At 36.5% G+C, this 16804-nt stretch overlaps 1 protein-coding gene across 4 annotated transcripts in view; it reads left to right on the top strand.

Annotated features, from left to right (window-relative positions):
- The window catches only part of ANKIB1 (ankyrin repeat and IBR domain containing 1), a 141854-nt gene that overhangs the window by 1191 nt on the left and 123859 nt on the right, over positions 1-16804 (top strand). The gene's annotated exons all lie outside the window — the stretch shown is intronic.

The following is a 16804-nucleotide window of genomic DNA, read 5'->3' as shown; positions in this document are numbered from 1 at the left end:
TTAGATGTTTTTAGAATAAAGTGTTGATGAATTCAGTTATCAAATCATATTGAGTCTCTTCATGAATGTGGTATTCCACCAGGTATTATAGGAAGGAAATTAAATTTTTATTAAGGAATAATTTGGCAGTGTATTTTAATGAAGACTAAGTTTTTACTGTTTAATGTAGACTACTAATATACACCATTTCCCCCCCAAGACGTGTAGTCATTTGAAAATACTATCCTAAAGAGTAAAATATGGTTTTTCCTTAAGCAGGTTTTCTTGGAATTTCTAACAGCTGATTTTGTATGATTTGGGTTTTTCAAGTGCTCACAATCCATACAACTCAGTATTAAATTGGCCTCGAAGAATTAACTCAGGAACTGTTTCTTAATATATCAGGAAGTGTACTTTACTGATCTATTTCAGGAACCTACAGAGAGCATTGTTGTGGGTTCAAGCTTCAGTCTGAGGGCACTTTTGTTTTGGTATTGAGTAGTGAAAACGCTTAGAATCTTTCAGAGGAAAGAGGACTGGAGTATATGTACAGACCTTGTAGGGAAGTAATCAGTCATATAAGGGGAAAATCTTTGATAAAGAAATTTACTTTTTCTCCCTTCTCCCAAATATCTATTGTTTCCTCTCTTCTCCCCCTCCCCCAACCAGGAGTTTTATATGTTTGCAAGATGAAAATATTTACATTTCAGAATGTGCCATAAGGGAACTATGTTGAATTTGTCTTTTGAGGTGAGTTTCTGCTGAGTAGTGTGGGGGACATAACTGACTCATTTATAGTAAATGCCTGTTGGTAGATAACATTGCTCTCTCACTTTTGTGGTGTCCTTACTTCAGAAAGGGCTAGTTTCCTTTCTTTCTGTTCCCGATTACTGTTGTGTGGTGACAAGGACTTGTGTAAATGAACTACGGGGTAATTTTGAGTTAAATGATCCAATAAATGAATGGTCACTAATTTCCGATTTAGATTGAGATTTATAGGTCAGGACTAGAAGTAATCTTCAAATCATCTAATCCAGCTACGTGACACAGGGAAAGAATGTCAGAGTTCAGTAAAAAATTGTGGTCATATCTTCAAATTGTTGGACCAGTCAATCAAAAAGCATTTCCTTGAGTCAGGTGCTGGGCATATAAAGATAAATGAAACTGCTCAGACTCCTAGAAGCTCATTCTGTTAGGGTGTATTATTATGTGATCACAGATAAGTAAATACAAAGATAAATACAGTGATGAGGAGGGGCATGAACCACTCTAGGAATAGGGAAAAATCCTAAAGGCCCTCCCAGGGTTTGTTTGCTCACCTGTAAACAAGGGCATGGACTAAGTGTTCTATAAGGTTGCTTTCATCTTAAAATATACGAGTCTGGAACTGCCCTTATTTTATACCTGAGGGAAAACAGGCTTCAGGAAAGTTAACTGATTTTCCCCAAGGTGTCAGAGCCAGGCCTTTTTTTCTGCCTTATAGTCTACTATTGTTTTCATTCCACCTCTGTCCCTAGTAACCTGAGTACCTTGACATTCTTTGGTTTCACTGGAGTGGGTACTCTGATGCATGTTGGGAGTTTTTGTGTGTGTGTGTGTGTGTGTGTGTGTGTGTGTGTGTATGCATGCACGTCTCACACAGTAAGCATATAATAAATGCTTATAGAATGAGTCAATCCCAGACACTTCATGAATCAGTAGACCTTGCTGGGCCTCTGTTCTTAATCTTTCCAGTTTAGTAGGGCTTGCTGGGATTTGTATTCCTCTCAGTGTCTTGGAGAAGCCACACCATAATAAAGCATCAGAGGAAGACTTTAGTGGAAGCCTATGTTAGCAATAAATAAATTCTGCTCTTGAATGAGCATCAAAATGAAGACCTATTCTAAGTAATCCCTAATAGTTCAACTTTGTCTACAAGGATTATTAAAGCTGCCATCAGTGTTTTGGGTACTTTTTAAGGCATTTTTCTCTTCAGGGTAAAGTTCACTTATATCAAATTTGTAAGCACTAATCTCAAATGCTAGATCTGCTTTTTTAAAAGTAATTTATTAAGATAAGCAACTTGAGGGAAGTTCTTCTGTTTAGTGTTGAAAGTTCTGCCCTGTTTTATTCTTTTTTCATATAACTATTTTAGGCAAATCAATAAACGCATAAATTTATTATGCATCTACTATATGCCCCAGGTACTTGTTAAGTGGTGGGGGTACAAAAAGAGGCAAAAGATATTCCTTGCCCATAGAAGAGTTTACACTTTAGTGGATCACAGATTTAGAGCTGAAAGAGACCTATAGGTCATTTCGTCCATTCCTCTCATTTAACAGAAAAGAAAACTGAGTCCAAGAGAAGCATGTAATTCGTTAGCCCAACATTACCAAAGTGATAAATAGCAGCTCCTGGACTTAGATACAAGTTCTTTGATTTAAGATTTACTGTAGGAAATTTCCACTTCACCAAGTTGTCTTGGGTTATTTTGTTTGTTTCCATTTTGTTTTTCGTTCTTGTTTTGTTTTTAGGCAATTGGGGTTAAGTGACTTGCCCAGGGTCATACGGCTAGTAAACATCAAGTGTTTAGTCTGAGGTGGGATTTGAACTCGTCTGTGTTTTATTCACTGCGCCACCTAGCTGCCCCCATTTTATTTCTTAATGTAATCTTCTGAAAGGAACCTTTTGCCTCTGATAGCTTATTTTCATGTTCGTATTAATCAGGACTTCTGCTTTGAAACTTTTTTGATCATCTCTCTAATCTTACCTAACTCACAGGTTTTGTTCTGAAGAAGCAAAAAGCTAACGGTATTATATGCCCCTAAGCTTAAGTAATGCTTTTCCTGTCCTTTGAGATACTGATTTATATAGCTTTTTTAAAGAAGATGTATAGGAAGAAAGGGAGAAATTCTCAAGCATCTACTGTGTGTCAGGCGCTGTGCTTCGACACTTTACAATTATTATCTCATTTGATCCTCAGGACTCTGAGATAGGTGCTATTATTGTCCTCTTTTTACAGTTGAGGAAACCAGGGCAGATAGAAATTAAGTGACTTACTTGCCCAGGGTCATACAGCTAGCAAGTGTCTGAGATGGGATTTAAGCTCCGATCTTTCTGAATCTAAACCCAGCACTCTATCCACATAAGCGTCAAGACATCAAAAACTTGGAGAACTGCTGCTATAGACTGTTTGTGAAAGTTTTGATTTATAGTTTTCTTCAAAAATATCTTTTTGTTTTGTATAAAACAAAGAGTTGGTAGTATTATTATTGCTCTTTTTGACCAATTTCTGATAGAAATACCCTCTTATTTCTGATAAAAAAAAATAAGGGCGATAATTCCTTTACCAATTCAATTTAAGTGAACATTTCACATTTAACAGTTTAATGCCTCAAACACTAAAACTTCTCAATATAAATATTTATCAGTTTGTGTTCTTATTGTGAATGTTTATTTCTTTGAATATTTTTTCTTATGTATGTCAGTATTCTTTTAAAATTTAGTTAGCTTTGCTTAGCTCAGTGTTCAACAAAGTCCTATGAGAAGTAATTGATGAGTAAAGTTCATTATGAATTACTGTTTGAGAGATACCTGAATATCCATACTTTTCCCATATTAACCTCTTATAGATCTACTTATTTAGCTAATTAGTTTTTCTAAAGTCTTTTTGAGCCTGTTTTTGTTTTTACCCTGCTCACATTCCTGTAGACAACTAGCATTTAATTAAGTAGCCTGCTAAGTGCAAGGCACTGTTCTAGGAGCTGGTGATGCAAAGAAAGGTAAAAAGAAAAAATCCAGTGTCTGCTTTCAAGGGGCTCATGATGTAAATGGGGGTGGGGGGAAGAAAAACTAACATGCAAACAAAGAAGTAAAAACAAGAGAAATAACAGGAAAATGTGAGTGTTCCCAGAGGGAAGGCCCTAAGATAAAGCGGACTGGGGAAAGCTCCTTGCAGAATATGGGACTTTAGTTGAGACTTGAAGCCAGAAAAGAGAGATGAAAAGGCTTTCAGGCCTGGAAGGACAGCCAGTGAAAACTCAGAATTAAGGTGTCCTACCCAAGAACAGATAGGGGACACAGTATCAGTGGGTCACAAAATATGGGGAGGGAGCAGGTTATGAAGGGCTTTAAAAGGCAAACAGTGGATTTTTATATTTTATTCTGGAGGCAACAGGGAACAGCTGGAATTTATTTGATGGGGGAGGGGTGATATTGTCAGACCTTCAATTTAGGAATATCAGTTTGACTGCTGAATGGGGGGTGGTCAGGAGTGTGAAGAGAATTATTGCAGCAGTTCAGATGTGAAGGGAATGAAGTCCTGCACCTAGATGGTGGCAGTGTTAGAGGAAGGGGGTATATGTAAGAAATATTATCAAGGTAGAAATGAGAGAACTGATTCTATTATAGGGAGTGAGAGAGAGAGAAGAGTGAGGAATTGAGAATGACACCTAGATTCTAAGCTTGGGTGACTGGGAAGATGGTGGTATAAATAATAGGGAAAGTAGGAAGAAGGGACAGTTTTGGAGAAAAAGATAATGACTTCAGTTTTCGGCATGTCGAGTTTCCAGTATTTACTGGGCATCCAATTTAAGATTTCCAATTAGACAATTGGAGATGTGAGACTGTAGGTGAAGAAAGAGATTAGGGCTGGAAAAATAAATAGGAATCATCTACATAGTGATGATAATTGAATCCATTAGAGCTAATAATCAAATGAAATAGTATAGAGGGAAAAGAGAACAGGGCCTAAGACAAAGCCTAGAGGGACTCCCACAATTATCAAGCAAGCTAGACCTGGATGAAGGTCCAGCAAAAGAGAAAAAGAGGGAGCAGTCAGATAGGAGAACCAAGAGAGAGCTGGGTTCAGAAACCTGAGGAGAAGAGGGTTGAATGACAGTGTCAAAGTTTGCACAGAAGCCAGCAAGGAGGATTAACACTGGTTAAAGGCCATTAGATTTGGCAATTAAGAGGTCATTGGTAATTTGGGAAAGTTTCGTTTGAAGGATGAGATCAGAAACCAGCTTGCAAAGAGGTAAGAAGAGAGTGAATGAAAAAGAAGTAGAATCATCCATTGTAGATAAACTCGAGTAGTTTAGGTGCTTCAAAAAGGAGGCAGGATATGGGAGATAGCTAGTTGGGATTGATGGATCAAGTGAGGGGATTTTGAGGATGAAGGAGACATGGGCATGTTTGTAGGTATCAGGGAATCAGCTAGGAGACAGGGAGAGACTAAAGATTAATGAGAATGGGGTGGTAGAGGGAGCAGTCTCATAGAAAAGATGAGATGAAATGGAGATCATTTGTGAATGTAGAAGGCTTAGCCTTGCCAAAATCTACCTCTTCATGTGACATGGGGATGAAAGAGGAAATAGTAAGGGACAGCATCTGAGGGATTCATATGAGAAGAGTAGAGGAGCGCTGTCCCTCTCTGTTTCTTTTGTTTACTTTACTGCTTTGCTTTGCATCACTTCATTCCGTTATATTTACCACAGTTGGTTTAGCTATTTCCCAATTGAGAGGTACAGTGGAAAGGGCATTGGAGTTGTAGGACCTGGTTTCAGATTCCAACTCTGATACTATCTGTGTGACCTTGGGGAAATCATTTAACTTCCCTGGACCTCAGTTTTTGTGTAATACGGGGAGGGGGAAACAGTTTGGACTAGATGGTCTTTGAGGGTTTTTTGGCTAGGCAGTGGGGTTAAGTGACTTGCCCAGGGTCACGCAGCTAGTAAGTGTTATGTGTCTGAGGCCAGATTTGAACTCAGGTCCTCTTGACTCCAAGGCCTGAGCTGTATCCACTGTGCCACCTAGCTGCCCCTATCTTTGAGGTATTTTCTAGCTCAGTATCTATGATGTCTTTAGATACAGCTTGGGGATCTACTTTTTTTCTAGTTCTTTGCTCTTAAAACTGCTGCTATAAATATTTTGATGTTCTTGACGTCTTCTTTTAATCATTAACCTCGTAGGGATATGTGGGTAGATAGGCTTTGAGAATTGCTATGGTCAAAAAATTGTTCACTCAGTTGTCAACATGATAATGAACTTCTCCAAATTTAGGTAGGTTGAATGACAGTTTGTTACTAGCTTGGTGAAATATTTCAGTGCTTGCACTCTTCTGAATAGCCTTTGAATACAAGGTCACTTCCATAACAAAATGAGACACTGGAGGAGGACTTTAGGGAGGGAATAGAATGATCATTTATAAAAATTAATTTATTTGTTTTTAATTTTCCTGCAGAGGAATTTCTTTTGACTCATCATTCAGTTCACTTAATGATCATTTTCACTTATGTGAAAGAATCAGCATTGTTATTAGGTTTTCTATAATTTGTAATATCTATAAAAAAATTTTTTTTAACAGAATTGATGTTAATCAAACATAAGTTTACCAGTTCTAGAGTTTTGGTTTCTTTGAACCTTTATAACTGTTCTGCCACCTTGGCAATACAAACCAATTTAACAGTTTAGTTGTTTGTTTTTCCAAATTCAATCAAACCTTGTTTTTGGTGTCTTCATGTTGCCAAACAACCAATTTTAATTATCTTTGTCCACCCTTTTTGTTGTCACAGCTTTACTGTAACCATAAAGTGAAATGGTCATGGAATGTTATTTTTCACAGAATCTCAGCAGGGGTATCAGAGGCCATCTAGTCTAACCCAAATCTCAACAAGAATTCATTGTAGAGACTTGACTATATCAAAAACCTTAACCAGTATAGGCATTAAAGAGTCCTTCAGTATGACCAAAGGCACATATTTAGCACCAATGACTAGCATTGTTTGAAGCTTTCCCAGCCCACTATTCCCACTCTTAATGGATATGGTTCTAGAAATGCTAAATATACAAATTAGAACAAAAATTTCCTTGCTTGTAGATGGCATGATGGTTTGTTTAAAAACCCAGCAAAACAACCTGATTTGGTCAATTAATAGCTTCAGCAAGTATCATTATTTCTATACTAAAAAAAACCCCAAAGAAATAATAGAAATTATTCACAATAACTACAAAATATATAAAATATCTGGGAGTTAATCTGTAAAGATGTTTCAAAGATTTATATAACTACAAATGTATAATACCGTTTACAAAAATGAAGAAAGACTTAAATAATTGGAGACAGTTATCATCGTGGTTGAGCTATGATAAAACACGATAACAATACCAAGTTAACTTATGGGCTTAATGCTATGCCATCAAATTACCTGGGTCAGTGATGTCAAGCTCAAGTAGAAACAGATCGCTGAACTGTACAGAAGGATCCCTGTGGGCCTCATGTTGACTTAATTTTAAAGTGTAATATTATCTGCTTTATTGTATTTTTATTTATTTTGTTATGTATTTTTTCAGTTATATTTTAATCTTGTTCAGTGGCATTGGGCAACATGGTAGGCCATTTGTGGAGCATGTGTTGGACACCCTTGACCTCAAGGATATTTTGAGGAACTAGGCAAAACAGTTGTAATTCATTTGGAATGACAAAAGCAGGGGTAGCTGGGTGGTGCAGTGGACAAAGCACAGACAGAGTTCAAATCCCACCTCAGACCAAACACTGGACACTTATTAGCTGTGTGACCCTGGGCAAGTCACTTAACCCCAATTGCCTTAAAAAAAAAAGATTGTGTAGAGATGGGAAGGTAGGCATGTGAATTGGTAGTTGTTAATATTTTCTTATGTATTTTTTTTATAATAACAAAATAGATTTTTTTTAAGCATTTGGTACCTTCTCCCCTTTTCAGATAGTGATGAGATTTGTTACTTTTTCTCACTACTGGGGCTTTGCTTCTTGATTATTATAATTTTATGACTTTTGTTTGTTATACAGTCACTTTTACACATCTCAACCATCTTGATACCATTCTGTCTGTACCCTAGCCATTATCTTTATCTCCAACACAAACTTGGACTCCAGACACCAGGTTCTTAAATAAGTGAGGTGTTTGGGGTTTTTTTAGCCCTCTTTTCATGTGTTGTCTTCTCCCTTTAAAATGTAACCTTTTTTTTAAGTCAATAAGTGAAGAAGAATTTATTAAGTAGTTACCATGTGCCCAGCACATGTAAAGCACTAGGAATGCAAATACTAGCAGAAAGAAAAATGGTTCCTACCTTCAAGGAGCCTATATTCTTTTTTCTTTTAATTTTTTAATTTATTTTGATTTATCAGTAATCATTTCCATAAGCTTTTGAGTTTTAAATTTTTCTCCCCCTCTGTTCCCCTTTCTCTCCCCAAGATGCATGCAGTCTGATATAGGCTATATATATATATATACACACACACACATTCCTATTAAACATATTTTCACATTAGTCATGTTGTAAGGAAGAGTTATAACCAATAAGAGGAACCACAAGAAAGAGAAAACAAAACAAAACAGAAGAAAAAAATAGCAAATCATATGCTTCCATCTGCATTCAAACTCCATAGTTCTTTCCTTGGGTGTGGATAGCATTTTTCATCATGATACCTTTGCAGATGGCTGAGATCCCTTGCATTGCTTAGAAGGGTTAAGTCGAATCAACATTAGTCATGGCACAATGTGGCTGTTGTGGTGTACTACTTTCTCTTGGTTCTACTTACTTCACTCAGCATCAGTCCATGCAAGTTTTTCTGAAGTCCACCGGCTCATCAAAATGTAACCTTCCTGAGGGCAGTATATGCAGTACTAAGTGTCTGGTACGCAACAAAGTAAGTGTTTAATACATGATCGATCCATCCATATATCTTGTCTGCCCCTCCAACATTGGTGAGGTCAAAGTTTGATTTTAATTTGAAGCCAGTAAGATTTTTGACTTATAATCATCACAGAATACGTAAAATAAATCTTTTTTACTTGTTTTCATTTTTAAAACATATTAATAATTTTGTCTTGATGCAACAGATACTTCCAAATAAAAACCTAAATATCTTGCACCTAAAAGGATATTCCTGGGAAAACCATTATCATAAAATATAAATCTTGATCCATTTTATGCTTTAGTAAGCTGATTGAAAATGGTTGTGTATAAAGAAAATGATATCAAGTGTTGTTTCTGGCTAGAGTTAGATTTACATTTTGAGGTATATAGTTGTAGTACTCCTAAGTGGTGATTATTAGATCCACAATGGCAAAACTAGAATCTATATGTAATACCTCATGGAAATTTACTTTTAATTTTATTGATACCTTTTGTTTTTACATCATCTGTATTTAGCAATATATCCCCTTATTCCTCATATCCCTTTAAACAAAGGAACCATTCAGCAAAACTAAATACCAAACAAGTCAGAAATTATTTGTAGTATAATGTATCCCTAGTCTTCCATACTCCCTAGACTCCTCTCCCAAAAGTGAGGAAGGCTCATTCATATGCATGTATCTTCTTTGGGTCTAAACCTTGGTCATAAACTTTTTGCCGATTTGTAGTAGACTCTTTGAATTGACTTGATTGTTTTGTAAACCTAACTCTTGGCTTATCAAAGTAAGGTATTTAAATGCCGTCCTAATGTTATTGAGTAGCCTAGTACCAACTTGATTTAATTGAAAGAGCTCTGGAGTTGGAGTCAAAGGATTTGGGGTTGAATCCCACACATGTTACCTGCTTATATATTCTTGGACAAGTCCCTTAAGCCAGCTATAAAGTGGAAATAGTAATACATATACTGCTTATTATCATACTGGAGAATATGCTGTGGAAATGGACCAGGATGGAAAGAAAACCAGAAGTAATGTAATATGAGGAATCCTTAAAGGAGAAACTTCCAAAGAGAGATGTCCAAAAGTAGAATGGATGTCTTAAAAGCTTGTGAGTGTCCCATGCATTGGTGGAGATCTTAAAACAGGATTACTAGTCAGATATGGGTTGAACTATTTGGATTGTGAGGTTCTTCTAACTCTTAAGATTCTTCATTACCTTACAGGATTGTTGTAAGGAGAGCAGTTTGCAAATTATAAAATACTACATAAATCAATTATTATAAGATAAAATGAAAAAAATTTAGGTGTTCAGCAAATTTCTCCTCTGAAATTTTCTTTGAAATAACAGGTTCTCGTCTGTCACTACTGGATTATTTTATCTTTAGTACTTAGGCCTCTTTTTCTGAAGGATAGATCTTTGAGTAAATTAAGGATACATTTAAAAAATTATAAAATTTTCATTAAAAGTTTGACATTTAACACCAACTCAGCCAGCTAAATGTGTTATTTTCATTTAAATTAATTTTAGCGAATAAATTAGAGTAGTTTTTTTCAGTCACTGTAAGACCTCAATAGGATCTTTATCTGTAGGTTTTTATTCTTTTTTCCTGTGGTACAGTCTTAGTATGTACTCTATTTTAATTCTACTCTACTTGGTTTATGTTATTTCGTAAGAATCTCAATCTTTGAATGGATAGTTTTATTTTTAAGTGATTCTTTCAGGTTATAGGTACAACTGGAATTAATGGGTCAGACATTGTGATTATTATGTAATTTTTACCACATAACTATCTGATGGTTCAACCAAAAGGTTTTATAAGTTTGCAGGCCCATAAGCAATGATAGAATATACCTATTTTTTCCACAATACCCCCAACATTGAATTTCATTGCTTTTAATTATTTTTGTCAGTTTGATGGGCATAAGGTAGTAAGTACCCCATAGCTTAAATTTGTATCTCTGATTATTAGCGTTTTTCAAGTGATTTAACTTGAAAAGTTTTTTTTCCAAGTGATTATTTATTTCTCCTTTTGAAAATTCTGTTTACATCCTTTGACCATTTATATTTTGTAGACTAAGAATGAGCCACTGACTGTTCAGCAGTTCCTTCTATATTTTAAATCTCAAAAGGTTTGTCTCATCAGGCTATATGATTGAAACTATATAGAGTGTGGGTTTAAATCCTTTTCTGACTAGATTATCAACAGATGTTCTCATTTATGTTGATTAAATAATGAATCTTTTTTCCATTTTTATTTTCTGTAGGTTTACCAAATTCTGATCTTTTTTGAACACATGTAGTTGGATGTCTGATGCATTTATTCTGCTTCATTAATCTATTTCTTTTTTTCCCCATGAACCATATAGTTTTGATTATAACCACTTTTGCCTTCGTCAGTTAGTTTTTCTCTTCATTCATGTCCTTTATTTTTCCATTTAAATTTTGGGTCTGGATTTGAGCTTAGGTCCTCTTGAGTCGAAGGCCCGGTCTACCAACTGCAACACCTAGCTGCCCTGACCTTTTGTTTTCCTAAATGAATTTCATTTATTCATTCATTCGTTTACCATTTTATTTATTTATTTATTTGTTGCACGTGCACACACACATACACACACAGAGATCCTTTCCCCCCCCCCCCCCCCCCCCCCCCCGTGGTTAAAGGATATGAACTAACAGTTCTCAAAATAATTGCAGACTGTTAACAATCACACGAAAAGGTGTTCCGAATCACTAAAAATAAGTGAAGGGCAAATCAAAACCCTTGTCTCTTCACATCCTGCAAATTGGCAAAGATGAGAATAGTGAAAGTTAGAGGTGCTGTGGGAAGATAGACTCACTACTGCATTGTTGATGGAGCTGTGAATCAGTACATAGAACTATTTTGGAAAAGTTTATGTCAATGTAATGGATTACTGTGCTGTAAGAAATGATGAATGTGATTGATTAATTCAGAGAAGCATGGGAAGATCAACATGAACTGAAGCTGGGTAAAGTAATCAGACCCAGGAAAACAGTACCAAAATGATACTAAAACAATGTAGTGCAATTACTACAGCAACGCAAATGAAAAGAACAGCTACAAAAATAAATCAAAAGTGAATGTTGAAACATTATAAAGAACACGCATAGCTTGAAAGAAGAGATGGGATACCTCCACCTAGCCCCTTTGGGGACAAGAGAAGTTCATAATTGTTGTACATTGAACTTGCTTTTAGACTTTTTCAATGTACTGATCATTTATGCTAATTTTTGCCCTCTCTTTTTCTTTTTGTCTTTAAAAATACTATTTGTTATATGGGATGGCTCTCCTGGAAGGGAAGGGGAGCAGATAAGATACTGGAGGAAATGATGGTGGTGTCAAAAAAATTTTAAAATATCTAACTTACATAGTGTTTTAAGATTTTCAAAGTGCTTTACATTTATTATCTCACTTATATTAATTTGAAGAGTATTTTTTTTACTCTATTAATCTGACCCATCCATGAAGTCTCTCCCAGGTATTTAAGTCCTCTTTTACTTTGGTCATTTTAATTTTATATTTGTCTGTTAAATAAATCCTTTATATTTTTAGGTAAACTAATCCTCAGATATTTCAGTTTCTGATAAAATGTTTGTTTTTTCTTATGTTTTCCTTGATCATTAAATAAAAATACTATTGTGGATCACTCTTTGCTGCAGTTGTGTTGAATTCATTGTGTCCATTAATTATTTGGTTGAGGCAGTCAGATTTCCTAAATTTATTTTTATCTTGAAGTAGTATTTTATAATATTTTGATTTCTTCAGTTCATTTGTTAATCTCCCCAGTATCTTTTTCTTATCCTGTTGTAATTACAAGAATTTCCAGGATGTTGTAAAATAAAAAGTAGGAATAAGCATCTTTAGTTTGTGCTTATTTTTATTTGGAATGCTTTTAATGTTTTTCCATTGCCTTTTATGTTGGCTATTAGCATAATAAAGTAGAAAATTTTAATTGCACAGAGAAAAATCTCTGTATTTATTTTCTTTTCCCTTTTGCATTTTTATTATTAATGGATAGATTTGGTCCTTAGCAAAGTCTTTTCTGCATCTATTGACATAGTCTTATTTTTTCAAGCAATTTTTGTTTATATATTTTATTAAAGAGTGGCAAGGTTAGTAGAGCTAGCTGTAGATTTAAAATGACTTAGATTCAAATCTTGCCCTCTGAAACATTGGTTTTGTGATCCTTGAAAATTTTTATTCTTTAATTGTTTAGCCAACTCCTTAAGAATGTATTTTGCATAATTCTGTTTACTGATGAAATTATAGTCTGGATAGAAAAAGAAAAGTGAAATGTTGCCAGTTTTTCTGATGTTAAAACCACCCTTGAATGCCTGATATAAACCATAATGGGTCATGATAAATAACTTGTGTGTTGGCTATATTCTGTTGGTTAATTTTTGTTTAGTAGTTTTGCATCAGTATCAATCTGACCCATCCAGGAGCGTTGAATGTACCTCCAGTCATTTAGGGAAATTAGTCTATAATTCTCTTTTTTGTGGGTTTCTTGGCTAAAAATTTAACAGAATGTTTGCCTCATAGAAGTAATAGGGTAATGGTATTTTTTTTCTATGTGTTACATTTCCGAAGATAATGATCACAGGTTATTTCATTTCTAATACATCCAACTGACTCCTCCCCTCCCCCTCCTCTCCTTCCCCTCTCCTCCTCCTCCCCCTCCCCCTCCCCTCCCCCTCCCTTCCCGTCCCAGCCAAAGATGAGGTTTATTAGAACATCCTCCATATTGGCTAGACTCTTAAGGAATTTGAACATTAGTGAACTGTTGGCTAGAGTATAAGAATCTGAGTATTTGGCTAGATTTAAAGAATCTGAGCACCTTAATGGAGGCCAGATGGACCTTTATCTACAGAAAGACTGTAAGTGGGAACCAGGAGTAGCCAAGTAGTCTGGGGTGACTGGAATGGCAGGGACCTGGACCACATCCTGGCCAAGGGAGAATGGAGCCTAGAGAGGATTAAGAGTGGTAAGTAGCCTAGGGCCATCTGGAGGCAATACACAATGTAGGGCTAGGTTAGGTTAAGGGTAATGGAGATTGGGTTTCAGCAACCATGGTAAGATTATAGCCTTAGGTGGACACTAGAGATTTGGCCCTGTGAGAAAGTCCAGAGTTTTTCCTTTTTTGGGGTCCAGATCCCAAAGACGTGGTTTTTTCCTTTTAGGGGTTCGATCCCATCACTATCATTCCCCCCTCAAACAAATGGGACCTAAATTTTTTGGGGGTAAAGAGCGAAGGTCTTGGCTTCTGAAACTGCTTCCTGCTGGCAAGGGGCATAGAGCTATCCCTACTTCAAGGGAGTCCCAAAGAAGAGGTTGACTGGAACTGAGCACAGGCTGCATCCAGCGGATGATGGGGGGCATTGGCTGATACCCACTGTTTGCTACCAACTGTAGGTGAATGGCCTGTAGTCCAGAAGATACAAATCTGATAGAAAAGATTGCAGGGCCTGAAAGTAGGGAGAAATAAAAGTGTTAAGAGCCCCATTAAAATCATTTACATTTGACCTGCGGGATTATCTGATCTCATTACTTTTTTAAAAAGTTTAAGTAACACTTTTGCTGGTAGAAATTTTCCACCCCTGGGTTCAATAGTTACACAAATGAATTTGCCAAGAGACTGACTTTTGCTTCAGTTTTCCCTAAAATTCTCTTTCCCCAAACCAAACTAAAGATGTTTCTGATTTAATTTCAGTTATTTGGGGATATTGAATGACTACACATTCAGGTCAAAACAGCTAGATTTTGCACACTTGCGCTGATCTTTTACTCTGATTATAGGAATTTGCTGTAAAAGGGTAAAGCAGTGACAAGATTTAGGGCCCAAATATGACAGGATAAAATATTCTTAGCTCTGTTTGGATTCAGATAATTCATAGTTTTCCAACCATGCAGTATCAAATGCATCTCATAGCCAGACTCAGGAATAGCCAGGTGGGTAGCAATCCTTTTCAAAGGAACATAATGGGGAAATGGAGTATCTCATCTTAGACAGAGGCTAAAATTGTCCTCTCGGGTTTTCCAAATGTTGACTTCCCACCAGTATCACATTCTCTTTGAGTAGCTTGTGGCATTTCTCTCAATGGTGGATTATTGACTATTGATTACGAATGCGTTATGATCCATCAGACAACTCAAAATAAAATCATTTACGGTCCCATGAGCTTTTACCCCAAACAGCAAGTTTCACTAGTCACAGCTTAAGAAAAACTTTTCCTGGATTTACATCTCATTTAAATTTGTCCTGGTGTAAAAAGCCAGTCTTTATATACTTGTAAATTCCCAGCAAGCCACAGTCCAAGCAAGCTTTTTGGCAAATTTACACATTAAAACAATAACCAACAATAGCGAAATTGTTTTAGCAGTAACCAAATTATGAATCGTTGCTTGACATAACTGATACAAAAAGTTTACCAATTTGAAACTTGAAACAAACCCGTTGCCAGTCAGGTGACTTCAGTTTTGTTAAATGCATTTCCAAATTACACCGAGAATGGGCATCTCACCATTAACATGTTAAAACTACAACTTCAAAATAGAGGCTTACCCAAGTTCGGAGGCTGACTGGGTTCCTCACCTTGACCCATCTCCCTTCCCTCACTCCCTGTGGCTGCTGGGGGTTGAGGTGGGGGTGGGGGGTAAGCAGGATCTGCTAAACTTGGGTAATGCTTCCAGACAAAGACTGCCCTAGAGCCCAAGGCCATTGCCAGTGTGGCCCATCCTGTAGTTGCTGCCCCTCCCCACTGCTTCCTTTCCCTAGGTAGTGGAGGGTGAACTTGAAAGGGGGGGGGGAATGGTGAAACTCTTCTATGAGAGGGTTTAACAAAGAAATCTTCTTGACTCAAGAGAAGGGAGTGACCAGGGTGGTAAGGAGATGTTTCAGAACTCCTTAATGATCAATCACAAAGCCTCCAGAATCTGTTAAGATGTTTTCAGCTGTTCTCTTTTCCCTGTAGCCTCCATGAAGGAGGATTCTGAGTGTAGAGGGAAGGGAGTAAGTAAGCCTTAGGAACCAAAAAGCCCCTGCAGATTTCCTGTTCCTTAATGCTGAAAGAATTGACAGAATTGGGCATTCTGCATAGGGCAGTTGGTCCTTGTCCTCTATGCAGCGGAAGGTGTACCCAGGTCCATGGCCCTGAACTGAACCAGTGGACCAAGAGCCTGAGAGCAGCAGGCCCAGTGCGAGACTTGATCAAGTCACATAGATAGTAAATTGCCCAAATTTAGACCTATTTTCTTTTCTTTTTTCTTTTTTTATTAATTTATTTTGATTTACCAACAATCACTTCCATAACCTTTTGAGTTTTAAATTTTTCCCCCCCTCACTCCCAAGATGGCTCGCAGTCTGATATAGGCTATACATATACATTCCTATTAAACATATTTTCACTTTGGTGATGTTGTAAGGAAGAATTAGAACCAGTAGGAGGAACCATCAGAAAGAAGAAACAAAACAAGAAAAAAAAATAGCTGATAGTATGCTTTGATCCATATTCAAACTCCATAGTTCTTTCTCTGGATGTGGATAGCATTTTCCATCATGAGACCTTTGGAGATGTCTTAGATCCTTGCATTGCTGAGAAGGGCTAAGTCTAATCAACGTTAGTCATTGCACAACGTGGCTGTTACTGTGTATGATGTTCTCCTGGTTCTGCTAACTTCATTCAGCAGATTTGGACCTATTTTCTCTGATGTAAGACCAGCATGCATTCTTCTTTACCACACTGCCTCCCTCTTTGTATTACTTCTTAATGAGAGAAGAGGAGGTAGAGAAGTATTTGTCATCACATTTGGACAGAGAGTGTTCAAAAATTGTTAGTATTTATATTTAATTTTAATGTTTTAAAGAATTGTGTGTTTTCTTGAAAAAAAATAATTTATGTAAAGCATTTCCTTTTCCATGATGCCAGCTAAATGAGGCAGTAGTGTATTTTCCTAAAAATATGGACAAGTAACATTACGTAGTTCCATTTTGTGTTTGACTGGCCAAGTAACAATGATGTTTATATTGAAATCTGTATACTGAGTGGTACAGTCAAGAAAAGAAGAATGGGCCCAGCTCATTCCTAGGCTTTGTTAGTAGGACTGTGACATCAGAGACAGATCAGCCACTCATCCTTTTCCTTGTTGATGTTC

Source organism: Phascolarctos cinereus, unplaced genomic scaffold, assembly GCF_003287225.1.
Source record: "Phascolarctos cinereus isolate Bilbo 61053 unplaced genomic scaffold, phaCin_HiC Scaffold_1;HRSCAF=81, whole genome shotgun sequence".
Lineage (NCBI taxonomy): Eukaryota > Metazoa > Chordata > Mammalia > Diprotodontia > Phascolarctidae > Phascolarctos > Phascolarctos cinereus.
This window is presented reverse-complemented; position numbering and strand designations above follow the sequence as displayed.